Genomic DNA, 13,311 nt, shown 5'->3' with positions numbered 1-13,311 from the left:
AAAATACCCATATAAAACATAATTTAGTCCATCATCAGTAATTATTTACCTAGAAACTTCTAAATATTTTATTTCTTTTAAATTTTGCAACCCTCTCAGTAACGAATAGATTTCGATAAAAATTTTCGATTTTTCGGATTCAATGATTTCGAAATTAGCGAAATCTATTAGCCGCGGAATGTATTTAATTTTTTCTTTATCACGTCGGTAAGTGAGTTCACTTTGGTCGTAAATTTTATTTTCGATACGATTTCAACAATTTCGACGATCGAAACGATTCGAATTTTCAACTGTATTCATTGCTTACTTGGTCTGTCGTACCCGCTCATGTTAGACATTTTCCTATGAGCTTTGCGATTTTCGTTTGGTAAAAGCTCACACGTCGTTGCATGTTCAAGAATTCTTGGCCAAAAACAATACTACAATTATGCCCCAGCCTCCATATTCGCCAGACATGACTCAGAGTCTATATTTCCAAAAATAAAGATAACCTTAATGGACAATCGAGAAATCGCTGAAAGAGCGAAGAGCTATTCCATGAATCGAGTTTGAGAAGTGTTTTGACGATTGGAAGAAGCGTTGGCATAAGTGTACATATAATATCGAATGAGGATTATTTTTAAGGCGACATTAATGTAGAAATGAATATATGTTTTTAATACACTTTCTGAATACACCTCGTAATCTGTACATAAAGCAAAGAGATCGAATTCATAGCGACTGTCCTGGAGGAGCCGAAATGGTCATTCTCCCCGTTGTTCTCAAAAAGCTTCCCTCAATTTCAATGAATTAAATAGGGCGCCACTTCCATAAAAGTGGTTGGATAAGTTTATTGAGGTTATACGATGGGGAATTGATTAACGTGATTAAATGTGATTTTAGGAAGAACTATTTCCATTTGATGTTATGGCGGGTTGCTTATGAAAAACTCGAAATAAAGTTGCTGAAAGAAAAAATGGATTTGAATTGGATTTGAAGATGAATTTTAACGATAACTCAAAACTCTTGATATACACTTTCTAATAACCCAATGAATGTGAACATTAATTTCCAATTGAGTACACATATGAGCATCATGCAACAGTCACTGGCTACAGCATAGCCATAAAAGCAACTTCACCAGCAGTCAACATTAGTATTCAAATCCGACTTCATGGAAATTGGTGCAGAACCAGAGGTCACCATCACCAGTACTCGTGCGTTCTGTTCCACTACTTCATATAAAACAAACAACAAAATTTGTGTTATAAATGTATGAGCGCGGGCATGTGAATGGGTGTGTGTCTGTGTGTTTATAAATGCAAACAATGCCATTGCAAATATTTGCAAGTGCTGCCATACATATATATGTACATACATGAGTTGATGTACGCTTGTGTGTGTTTGTTATCGCGCGAGCATTGTGTGACACCAATGCAGTGGTATTTAAATTACAAATGAAATGCCAGCGCAGAAAATGCCAACAAATACACACGTGTACATAGATTTTATGCAAATGTCTGCATGCTGATAGATCTGTGTGTGTGTGTTTGTGCACTGGAGGCAAATGCTCGAGAGCATTTTGTTAAAACTGTTGCAGGGCGTGCAATAATATTGCTTTGAAGCTGTTATCCATTTGCATGTTGTTTGGTGGGAAATTCCCTCTAAAACAGTGTTTCTCAAACTTTTTTATACTCTCGCAACATGTTGCAGAGAGTATAATAGTTTTGTACTACCTAAAGGTTTTTCGTATAGGAATTAAAGGATCAATTAACCGGCATTTGCTCGATAAAAGCACTGATTTAGTTCGATTTACCATACAAAATAAAAATCTAATTTTTCAAAACGTTGTAAATTTGTTTTTTTTTTTTTTTTTTTTTTTTGAAAAAATAGCAGTAATGCAACTCTACGCTGTTGGAAATAATTGTTGTGGTTATTTATAAAATAGCAATCACCTGATCCAACTGACCAACTTCTTATGAATAGCACAAACAAAATCTTAATATATTAATTTAATTTGGCTGTGCGAAAAGGCTATAACAGTTGTTTGTAACACCTAATCTAATTGAGATAAATATAGAGTTGTATGGCTAGGATGACGAGTAGAGTCGTGTCAAAAACAATATATCATTTTAACCATATTTGGATTTGGACCAATGCCTTTGAATAATTTTTTACAGGAAACCGATATTTTCTCATCATATATATTATAGAAGTTCAGTGAGAATATTTTCTTCCAATAATGTGCCTCTGTGCAAATAATGGACAAAATCTGGTCCTTACTTCTCCTAGCTCCATATATGTATATCTCAGTATTAGGATTATCAAACGTCCGATGGACTTTATACCGTTTAAGGGGGTATTCTGGTCTAGACGCATGCATTTTAGGCAATTTTTAAACTAAGATAAAAAAATCAAAAACATTTTTACTATCCATTTTTTTTATATTTTTTCTTTATTGACATTTTAATAATATAAAAAAAAATTGCAAGAAAAAAAATCCAAAATTCGTCGAGATACGGGCCGGTCCTGGTTGACGTGATTTCAACCCTTGTAGAGATCTGAAACACAAAAAACAAGAAGATTCTTCATTAGTAAGGATGGTGTTATCGGGTTGACCATTAAAAAAAAAAAATAATAATAATAACTAAATGGCGTCGACTTGAAAAAAAAATTTTTTTATCCGATTTTTTAGACTTTTTCAAATTTTTTAAAAATACTTCAAATCAAAATTTTTGGAAATCCAAGGCAGACACGATAGAGCATTGTATAAATGAGATATATACCAAATTTCAAAGGAATCGGTAGAACTTGAGATATCATGTCAACCACCTCAAAAAAAGTTGTTTCGAGAAAAACGCGTTTAAAGTTTAGGAGACCGCTCGGCCGGCTCGGACGCTACGTCACAAAATCGGCTGTATCTCCGAAAATAAGTCGACCATTTTTTTCAAAATCCTAAACCAGAATACCCCCTTAATATGTGAGATATCTTAGCAAAATTAAGTGAATGTATAATCTGGACCATGTTCCTGTAAATAGAGAGAATGATAAATCCGTCCTCCAAAGTATTAAATGCCCTGATCAATGGACGAAAACTGATGGAAATTACTGCCTAACCCGTCTAGATGAATATAGAGAAATTTGAAATTAAAGGTGACAGTAAAAGTTTCTGATTTATTTATTATTATTATTATTATTATTGCATCAGAATATGAGTCAAATCCTGAAAAGGTTGAAAGAGAGTATCTGATGAAGTATACTCCCCACAAGGAAAAATGTTTTAGGGCATTTGGCTAGTTTTAAATTGTTTCAACATTTGAAAATAGTGGTATAAAGACAAATCTTTCATTGTTAATGATTCTTAATTACAACTTCGCTGATTTCTTCTATGTATAAGATATAGAATTTTACTTAAGAGGTTACAACACCCTGAAATTTACAAAAAGTGAATTTTTTGTTTTGCTTAATTTCGAAGTCTATATTTTAACGATCATTTTGAGCATGTTTCCGAAAACAATGTCTCAATAATTACGAAAGTTATGATGATTAGAAGTCAGCGCGGTGGGAGCGCGCCGATAGTATATTTTTTTCTTCTTTTGCGTTTTTCTCAAAACCACATTTTTCGAGACGGTGTACACGATAACTCAAAAACTATTCAACCGATTGACTTGAAAATTAAAATATAGTAAATCTTCCTAAATAGATTTTCCACAGAGTGACGTGTGATTTTTTCGATTGATTAATTAGAAAAATTTGTATTCAATTTGTTTGTATGGTATTTTTAGCCCAAATATATAAAAGCAATTTTTGAAGAGCTTCCATTTGCGTAAAAATTTGTTTAAAAAAGACCACGTCACTCTGTTCAAAATTTATCACTTTTTAGGAAAAATATTATTTTACTTGTTTCAGACAAAAATTGAAATGCCACTCAGGTGCACCATCAAGGAGTGCTCCGGAAAAATTGATCCACGCCAATGCTTATATCTCTGCCATTTTTAATTAAAAACAACATTTTTTTTAATATTTATAAAGCTTAAGATATGTATAAAATTAGCAATAAATGTAAATAAGTCCTACCTCAAATATTTTTGTCAAAAAAATCCTAAAAAACCATTCGATTTTCATGCGTTCAGTGTGGCGTAACCCCTTAAATAGACTAATCATCGCTGAGAATAATTACAAAATATGTCAGAATAGACAAAATTATCTAGTAAACGCCGAGTATCGAATTCATTTGGTAACAGAACGATTATAGTGGAGTTCGCCTTTGAAAATCCAAAAAATCATTGCAGATTTTTTTTATATTTCAATAAAATGTTAAGCTTTAACAGTTTACTGCCTTTTCTAAATAAAAGTGGCAGCGACAAATAACTGCCAAAAAATCCTCATGCCCATACAATTTGTATGGCGCTTACCGAAATAACGCGACGCCGACGCTGAGCGGTTCAAAAATTCTATTTTGACAGCGCGTTGCGAAGTGAAATTGGATGCGTAAAACCAAGTTTCTCTGTACAATAACATATCATAACAACAATTCAAGTAAACACATTGATATTTGAAGTAAACTTGCCGCTTTTGTTAAGGAATGGCGCATTGACGTTAGCGCTGAGCGGTAAAAAAACGTTCCGTCAACGTTTTTATTTAGGAAAGGCAGTTAGAAATTTTCAATATTTCCATATATATTTAAGTCCCCTATTTAAATCCTCTATTTGTGCATTGTTATAGTTTGGGAAACACTGTTTTAACACTACACAAAGCAATAAGATTCAAGCAACAGCGGGCCATCACACACATTGTGCCAAAGCAGCCGAGGCACAAAATCCTTTCGCGTTAATATTAGTAAGCCATTGTATGTTCAAACATGTGTTTGTATGTATGCATAGTAAATGCGTGATGTATTTGCTTGTGCCTTACATTTGACCCCATTTGACTGCCGCTGTTATTACTTTTAGTGTTGTGACCGACCTTAAAAGCTGTTCAAATTGCTTTGTTGCTTGCTTGTATTGTTGTTGCAATACACTGCGGTGCTTGCTGTTGTTGCAACTACTGCTACTGTTGCTTCCTCGGCATCCGCTATTACTTAATTAACTAAATTTAATTTAACCTGAATTTGTGCCTTTCTGTCCATTTCGTCGGCGCTTTTATGACAAAATTTATTGAATATTCGTCTGCTTTGGCGTTTGCTTTGCCCATTATTAGGTTCATGTTAGGTGCACAGGTGAAAGCGGCTGTTTCCTTTTCAATTTACTTTCAATTTGAAATGGCAAATTGGGTGAGAAAAAAATTGTCTTTGGTGTACAACCGCGCAATTTTGAGGATAAAATTCATAATTTTTCGTGTTTTGATTGATACTTTAGTTGGCATTTTTGGAACCGAATGATAGTGAGGAGGAATGCAACTTATAGCTGTGTTTGCTATAGTTTTTTACTTTAAAAGGCCGATCTCTTCTCATAGATTTATAAATTCTGCCTTAGGCATTCCAAGATAGTTAAAATCGTTTAGAAAAAAACAATCGAACCAAGAGACCGTTCAATCTTTGACACTTCTAAAAAAAATTACCCAATATTGCAGCAGTGGTTCACATTTCCAATACCTTAAGGCCCCACCATTTAATTCCACGAAAACCATTTAAAATCAAACAAGACAAAAAACAGAACTTACAAACAACAAAGTAATGAATGTCATGCTTGTTTCTCTTGAACGCTGCCGTGCGTCAGTTTCACGACGTTGTACCGCAGAAAATTCGTAAAATTTTCACCTTCAACCGCAGAAACCCTTCACATCGCTCACCGCTACCTTCTTTTGTTTTATCTTCGAAATATATTGTGTCTTTGCAAATACTTGCGCCAAGTCCATGTTTTTGTGACTTGTAGTGGTGGGTAATTTTCGCTTTCCGTTTTCCGTTTTCCATTTCCCATTACTATTTTCTACTTTATGGACTTTAATTGCATCGCGGCTTCAATGTACGCTCTCGGCGGAATTTGAAAACGAAATGAGTTGCAAACTCTTTCGCGAACTGAAGGCGACCTGACTAAAACAGTGCTTGCATTAACAAGTAAGGCGGAACTCTATGCGGGCAAAGTGTTGCGGAAACAGTTACACCGAGCTGAAGCTGTGAATCTGAGATGGTAAACCTCTGCCGTTCAGGAGATGTTGAGCTGCCTGTAGAAGCAACATCAGATGATATTAAGAACATCAAAAAGATTAGAAAATTTATTCCATTATGTGCATTTTTTAAAGCTTAAAATTTTGCATAAAACAGTGTCGCCATTTAAGCCATGATTCTTCTATTTCTGCTTATATATGTACAATGTCGAAATATATTTTGAACAAATTGGCCATGGTATTAAGTGCGCATTTACCAACTCAACTCCATCATTGCCACAAAATAGTTCAAACGAAGAGCCATTTGAACCAAGTTAAACGCTGTACACAGCCACAAATACCAACTTTTTTGTGGTGAATGCAAACTTTTGCTCAGACGTTGGACGGACATAAGCGAACTTCGAAGATTCCTCAGACACTGCGTATGACCTTAAGGACTTCTATGCTTTCTAATAATTAGTGCTACGGTGCGATGCGGTTTTCTTGTATAGGGATCGCATTGCAGTGCAGAATGGCACCCTAATGCTGTAGCTAGGGCAGCGCTATGCAGTGCAATGCGATTTTCTGGTACAGGGATCGCATTACAGTGCAGAATGGCACCCTAATGCTGTAGCTAGGGCAGCGCTATGCAGTGCAGTACGATTTTCTAGTATAGGGATGGCATTGCAGTGCAGAATGGCACCCTAATTCTGTAGCTAGGGCAGCGCTATGAAGTGCAGTGCGATTTTCTGGTATAGGGATCGCATTGCACTGCAGAATGGCACCCTAATGCTGTAGCTAGGCCAGCGCTATGCAGTGCAGTGCGATTTTCTGGTATACGGATCGCATTGCAGTGCAGAATAGTACCCTAATGCTGCAGCTAGGGCAGCGCTATGCAGTGCAGTACGGTTTTCTAGTATAGGGATCGCATTGCGGTTTTCTAGTATAGGGATCGCACTGCAGTGGAGAATAGCACCCTAATGCTGTAGCTTGGGCTGCGCTATGCAGTGCAGTGCGATTTTCTGGTACAGGGATCGCATTGCAGTGCAGAATAGCACCCTAATGCTGTAGCTAGGGCAGCGCTATGCAGTGCAATGCGATTTTCTGGTATAGGGCAGCGCTATGCAGTGCAGTACGGTTTTTTGGTATAGGGATCGCATTGCAGTGCAGAATAGCACCCTAATGCTGTAGCTAGGGCAGCGCTATGCAGTGTAGTACGATTTTCTAGTATAGGGATCGCATTGCAGTGCAGAATAGCACCCTAATGCTGTAGCTAGGGCAGCGCTATGCAGTGCAGTGCGATTTTCTGGTACAGGGATCGCATTGCAATGCAGAATAGCACCCTAATGCTGTAGCTAGGGCAGCGCTATGCAGTGCAGTGCGATTTTCTGGTACAGGGATCGCATTGCAATGCAGAATAGCACCCTATTGCTGTAGCTAGGGCAGCGCTATGCAGTGTAGTACGATTTTCTAGTATAGGGATCGCATTGCGGTTTTCTAGTATAGGGATCGCACTGCAGTGGAGAATAGCACCCTAATGCTGTAGCTTGGGCTGCGCTATGCAGTGCAGTGCGATTTTCTGGTATAGGGATCGCATTGCGGTTTTCTAGTATAGGGATCGCACTGCAGTGGAGAATAGCACCCTAATGCTGTAGCTTGGGCTGCGCTATGCAGTGCAGTGCGATTTTCTGGCACAGGGATCGCATTGCAGTGCAGAATAGCACCCTAATGCTGTAGCTAGGGCAGCGCTATGCAGTGCAGTGCGATTTTCTGGTATACGGATCGCATTGCAGTGCAGAATAGCACCCTAATGCTGCAGCTAGGGCAGCGCTATGCAGTGTAGTACGATTTTCTAGTATTGGGATCGCATTGCAGTGCAGAATAGCACCCTAATGCTGTAGCTAGGTCAGCGCTATGCAGTGCAATGCACCTTTCTGGTATACGGATCGCATTGCAGTGCAGAATAGCACCCTAATGCTGTAGCTAGGGCAGCGCTATGCAGTGCAGTACGGTTTTCTAGTATAGGGATCGCATTGCGGTTTTCTAGTATAGGGATCGCACTGCAGTGGAGAATAGCACCCTAATGCTGTAGCTTGGGCTGCGCTATGCAGTGCAGTGCGATTTTCTGGTACAGGGATCGCATTGCAGTGCAGAATAGCACCCTAATGCTGTAGCTAGGGCAGCGCTATGCAGTGCAATGCGATTTTCTGGTATAGGGCAGCGCTATGCAGTGCAGTACGGTTTTTTGGTATAGGGATCGCATTGCAGTGCAGAATAGCACCCTAATGCTGTAGCTAGGGCAGCGCTATGCAGTGCAGTACGGTTTTCTAGTATAGGGATCGCATTGCGGTTTTCTAGTATAGGGATCGCACTGCAGTGGAGAATAGCACCCTAATGCTGTAGCTTGGGCTGCGCTATGCAGTGCAGTGCGATTTTCTGGTACAGGGATCGCATTGCAGTGCAGAATAGCACCCTAATGCTGTAGCTAGGGCAGCGCTATGCAGTGCAGTGCGATTTTCTGGTACAGGGATCGCATTGCAGTGCAGAATAGCACCCTAATGCTGTAGCTAGGGCAGCGCTATGCAGTGCAATGCGATTTTCTGGTATAGGGCAGCGCTATGCAGTGCAGTACGGTTTTTTGGTATAGGGATCGCATTGCAGTGCAGAATAGCACCCTAATGCTGTAGCTAGGGCAGCGCTATGCAGTGCAGTACGATTTTCTGGTACAGGGAATGCATTGCAGTGCAGAATAGCACCCTAATGCTGTAGCTAGGGCAGCGATATGCAGTGCAGTACGATTTTCTAGTATAGGGATGGCATTGCAGTGCAGAATGGCACCCTAATGCTGTAGCTAGGGCAGCGCTTTGCAGTGCAGTGCGATTTTCTGGTATAAGGATCGCACTGCAGTGCAGAATAGCACCCTAATGCTGTAGCTAGGCCACCGCTAGGCAGTGCAGTACAGTTTTTTGGTAAAGGGATCGCATTGCAGTGCAGAATGGCACCCTAATGCTGTAGCTAGGGCAGCGCTATGCAGTGCAGGGCGATTTTCTGGTATAGGGATCGCATTGCAGTGCAGAATAGCACCCTAATGCTGTAGCTAGGCCACCGCTAGGCAGTGCAGTACGGGTTTCTAGTATAGGGATCGCACTGCAGTGGAGAATAGCACCCTAATGCTGTAGCTAGGGCAGCGCTATGCAGTGCAGTACGGTTTTCTAGTATAGGGATTGCATTGCAGTGCAGAATAGCACCCTAATGCTGCAGCTAGGGCAGCGCTATGCAGTGCAGTACGGGTTTCTAGTATAGGGATCGCACTGCAGTGGAGAATAGCACCCTAATGCTGTAGGTAGGGCAGCGCTATGCAGTGCAGTACGGTTTTCTAGTATAGGGATTGCATTGCAGTGCAGAATAGCACCCTAATGCTGCAGCTAGGGCAGCGCTATGCAGTGCAGTACGGGTTTCTAGTATAGGGATCGCACTGCAGTGGAGAATAGCACCCTAATGCTGTAGCTAGGGCAGCGCTATGCAGTGCAGTACGGTTTTCTAGTATAGGGATTGCATTGCAGTGCAGAATAGCACCCTAATGCTGCAGCTAGGGCAGCGCTATGCAGTGCAGTACGGGTTTCTAGTATAGGGATCGCACTGCAGTGGAGAATAGCACCCTAATGCTGTAGCTAGGGCAGCGCTATGCAGTGCAGTGCGATTTTCTGGTATAGGGATCGCATTGCAGTGCAGAATAGCACCCTAATGCTGTAGCTAGGCCACCGCTAGGCAGTGCAGTACGGTTTTTTGGTAAAGGGATCGCATTGCAGTGCAGATTAGCACCCTAATGCTGTAGCTAGGGCAGCGATATGCAGTGCAATGCACCTTTCTGGTATACGGATCGCATTGCAGTGCAGAATAGCACCCTAATGCTGTAGCTAGGGCAGCGCTATGCAGTGCAATGCACTTTTCTGGTACAGGGATCGCATTGCAGTGCAGAATGGCACCCTAATGCTGTAGCTAGGGCAGCGCTTTGCAGTGCAGTGCGATTTTCTGGTATAAGGATCGCATTGCACTGCAGAATGGCACCCTAATGCTGTAGCTAGGCCAGCGCTATGCAGTGCAGTGCGATTTTCTGGTATACGGATCGCATTGCAGTGCAGAATAGTACCCTAATGCTGCAGCTAGGGCAGCGCTTTGCAGTGCAGTGCGATTTTCTGGTATAGGGATCGCACTGCAGTGGAGAATAGCACCCTAATGCTGTAGCTAGGGCTGCGCTGTGCAGTGTATAGGGCTGCGCTATGCAGTGTACTGCGATTTTCTGGTATAGGGATCGCATTGCAGTGCAGAATGGCACCCTAATGCTGTAGCTAGGGCAGCGCTATGCAGTGTAGTACGATTTTCTAGTATTGGGATCGCATTGCAGTGCAGAATAGCACCCTAATGCTGTAGCTAGGGCAGCGCTATGCAGTGCAATGCGATTTTCTGGTATAGGGATCGCACTGCAGTGCAGAATAGCACCCTAATGCTGTAGCTAGGGCGGCGCTATGCAGTGCAGTACGATTTTCTGGTATAGGGATCGCATTGCAGTGCAGAATTGCACCCTAATGCTGTAGCTAGGGCAGCGCTATGCAGTGCAGTACGATTTTCTAGTATAGGGATCGCACTGCAGTGCGGAATAACACCCTAATGCTGTAGCTAGCGCAGCGCTATGCAGGGTACTGCGATTTTCTGGTATAGGGATCGGAGCTACATCATTAGGGTGCTATTCTGCACTGCAATGCGATCCTAGCTACAGCATTAGGGTGCAATTCTGCACTGCAATGCGATCCCTATTCCAGAAAATCGTACTGCATTGCAATGCGCTGCCCTAGCTACAGCATTAGGGTGCAATTCTGCACTGCAATGCGATCCCTATACCAGAAAATCGTACTGCACTGCATAGCGCCGCCCTAGCTACAGCATTAGGGTGCTATTCTGCACTGCAATGCGATCCCTATACCAGAAAATCGTACTGCACTGCCTAGCGGTGGCCTAGCTACAGCATTAGGGTGCTATTCTGCACTGCAATGCGATCCCTATGCCAGAAAATCGTGCTGCACTGCATATCGCTGCCCTAGCTCCAGCATTAGGGTGCCATTCTGCACTGCAATGCGATCCCTATACCAGAAAATCGTACTGCACTGCATTGCGCTGCCCTAGCTACAGCATTAGGGTGCTATTCTGCACTGCAATGCTATACCAGAAAATCGTACTGCACTGCATATCGCTGCCCTAGCTACAGCATTAGGGTGCTATTCTGCACTGCAATGCGATCCCTATACCAGAAAATCGTACTGCACTGCATATCGCTGCCCTAGCTACAGCATTAGGGTGCTATTCTGCACTGCAATGTGATCCCTATACCAGAAAATCGTACTGCACTGCATAGCGCTGCCCTAGCTACAGCATTAGGGTGCTATTCTGCACTGCAATGCGATCCCTATATCAGAAAATCGTACTACACTGCCTAGCGCTACCCTAGCTACAGCATTAGGGTGCTATTCTGCACTGCAATGCGATCCTAGTTACAGCATTAGGGTGCCATTCTGCACTGCAATGCGATTCCTAAACCAGAAAATCGTACTGCTTTGCATATCGCTGCCCTAGCTACAGCATTAGGGTGCCATTCTGCACTGCAATGCGATCCCTATACCAGAAAATCGTACTGCACTGCATATCGCTGCCCTAGCTACAGCATTAGGGTGCTATTCTGCACTGCAATGCGATCCTAGTTACAGCATTAGGGTACAATTCTGCACTGCAATGCGATCCCTATACCAGAAACGCGTACTACACTGCCTAGCGCTACCATAGCTACAGCATTAGGGTGCTATTCTGCACTGCAATGCGATCCCTATACCAGAAAATCGTACTGCTTTGCATATCGCTGCCCTAGCTACAGCTATTCTGCACTGCAATGCGATCCCTATACCAGAAAATCGTACTGCACTGCATAGCGCTGCCCTAGCTACAGCATTAGGGTGCTATTCTGCACTGCAATGCGATCCCTATATCAGAAAATCGTACTACACTGCCTAGCGCTACCCTAGCTACAGCATTAGGGTGCCATTCTGCACTGCAATGCGATCCCTATACCAGAAAATCGTACTGCTTTGCATATCGCTGCCCTAGCTACAGCATTAGGGTGCCATTCTGCACTGCAATGCGATCCCTATACCAGAAAATCGTACTGCACTGCATTGCGCTGCCCTAGCTACAGCATTAGGGTGCTATTATGCACTGCAATGCTATACCAGAAAATCGTACTGCACTGCATATCGCTGCCCTAGCTACAGCATTAGGGTGCTATTCTGCACTGCAATGTGATCCCTATACCAGAAAATCGTACTGCACTGCATAGCGCTGCCCTAGCTACAGCATTAGGGTGCTATTCTGCACTGCAATGTGATCCCTATACCAGAATATCGTACTGCACTGCATAGCGCTGCCCTAGCTACAGCATTAGGGTGCTATTCTGCACTGCAATGCGATCCCTATATCAGAAAATCGTACTACACTGCCTAGCGCTACCCTAGCTACAGCATTAGGGTGCTATTCTGCACTGCAATGCGATCCTAGTTACAGCATTAGGGTGCCATTCTGCACTGCAATGCGATTCCTAAACCAGAAAATCGTACTGCTTTGCATATCGCTGCCCTAGCTACAGCATTAGGGTGCCATTCTGCACTGCAATGCGATCCATATACCAGAAAATCGTACTGCTTTGCATATCGCTGCCCTAGCTACAGCATTAGGGTGCCATTCTGCACTGCAATGCGATCCCTATACCAGATAATCGTACTGCACTGCATTGCGCTGCCCTAGCTACAGCATTAGGGTGCCATTCTGCACTGCAATGCGATCCCTATACCAGAAAATCGTACTGCTTTGCATATCGCTGCCCTAGCTACAGCATTAGGGTGCCATTCTGCACTGCAATGCGATCCATATACCAGAAAATCGTACTGCACTGCATAGCGCTGCCCTAGCTACAGCATTAGGGTGCTATTCTGCACTGCAATGCGATCCTACTTACAGCATTAGGGTGCAATTCTGCACTGCAATGCGATCCCTATACCAGAAAATCGTACTGCACTGCATAGCGCTGCCCTAGCTACAGCATTAGGGTGCTATTCTGCACTGCAATGCGATCCTACTTACAGCATTAGGGTGCAATTCTGCACTGCAATGCGATCCCTATACCAGATAATCGTACTGCACTGCATA

General features: G+C 42.3%; 1 long non-coding RNA gene across 1 annotated transcript in view; it reads right to left on the bottom strand.

Annotated features, from left to right (window-relative positions):
* Positions 1-5,356: 5,356 nt before the first annotated feature.
* Positions 5,357-13,311, bottom strand: part of LOC128922276 (uncharacterized) — a 79,482-nt gene continuing 71,527 nt past the window's right edge. The window contains exon 3 of the long non-coding RNA XR_008471500.1: positions 5,357-6,141. This is a non-coding gene — a long non-coding RNA (uncharacterized LOC128922276). The remainder of the gene's footprint in view (positions 6,142-13,311) is intronic.

This window comes from Zeugodacus cucurbitae, chromosome 5 (assembly GCF_028554725.1).
Source record: "Zeugodacus cucurbitae isolate PBARC_wt_2022May chromosome 5, idZeuCucr1.2, whole genome shotgun sequence".
Lineage (NCBI taxonomy): Eukaryota > Metazoa > Arthropoda > Insecta > Diptera > Tephritidae > Zeugodacus > Zeugodacus cucurbitae.
This window is presented reverse-complemented; position numbering and strand designations above follow the sequence as displayed.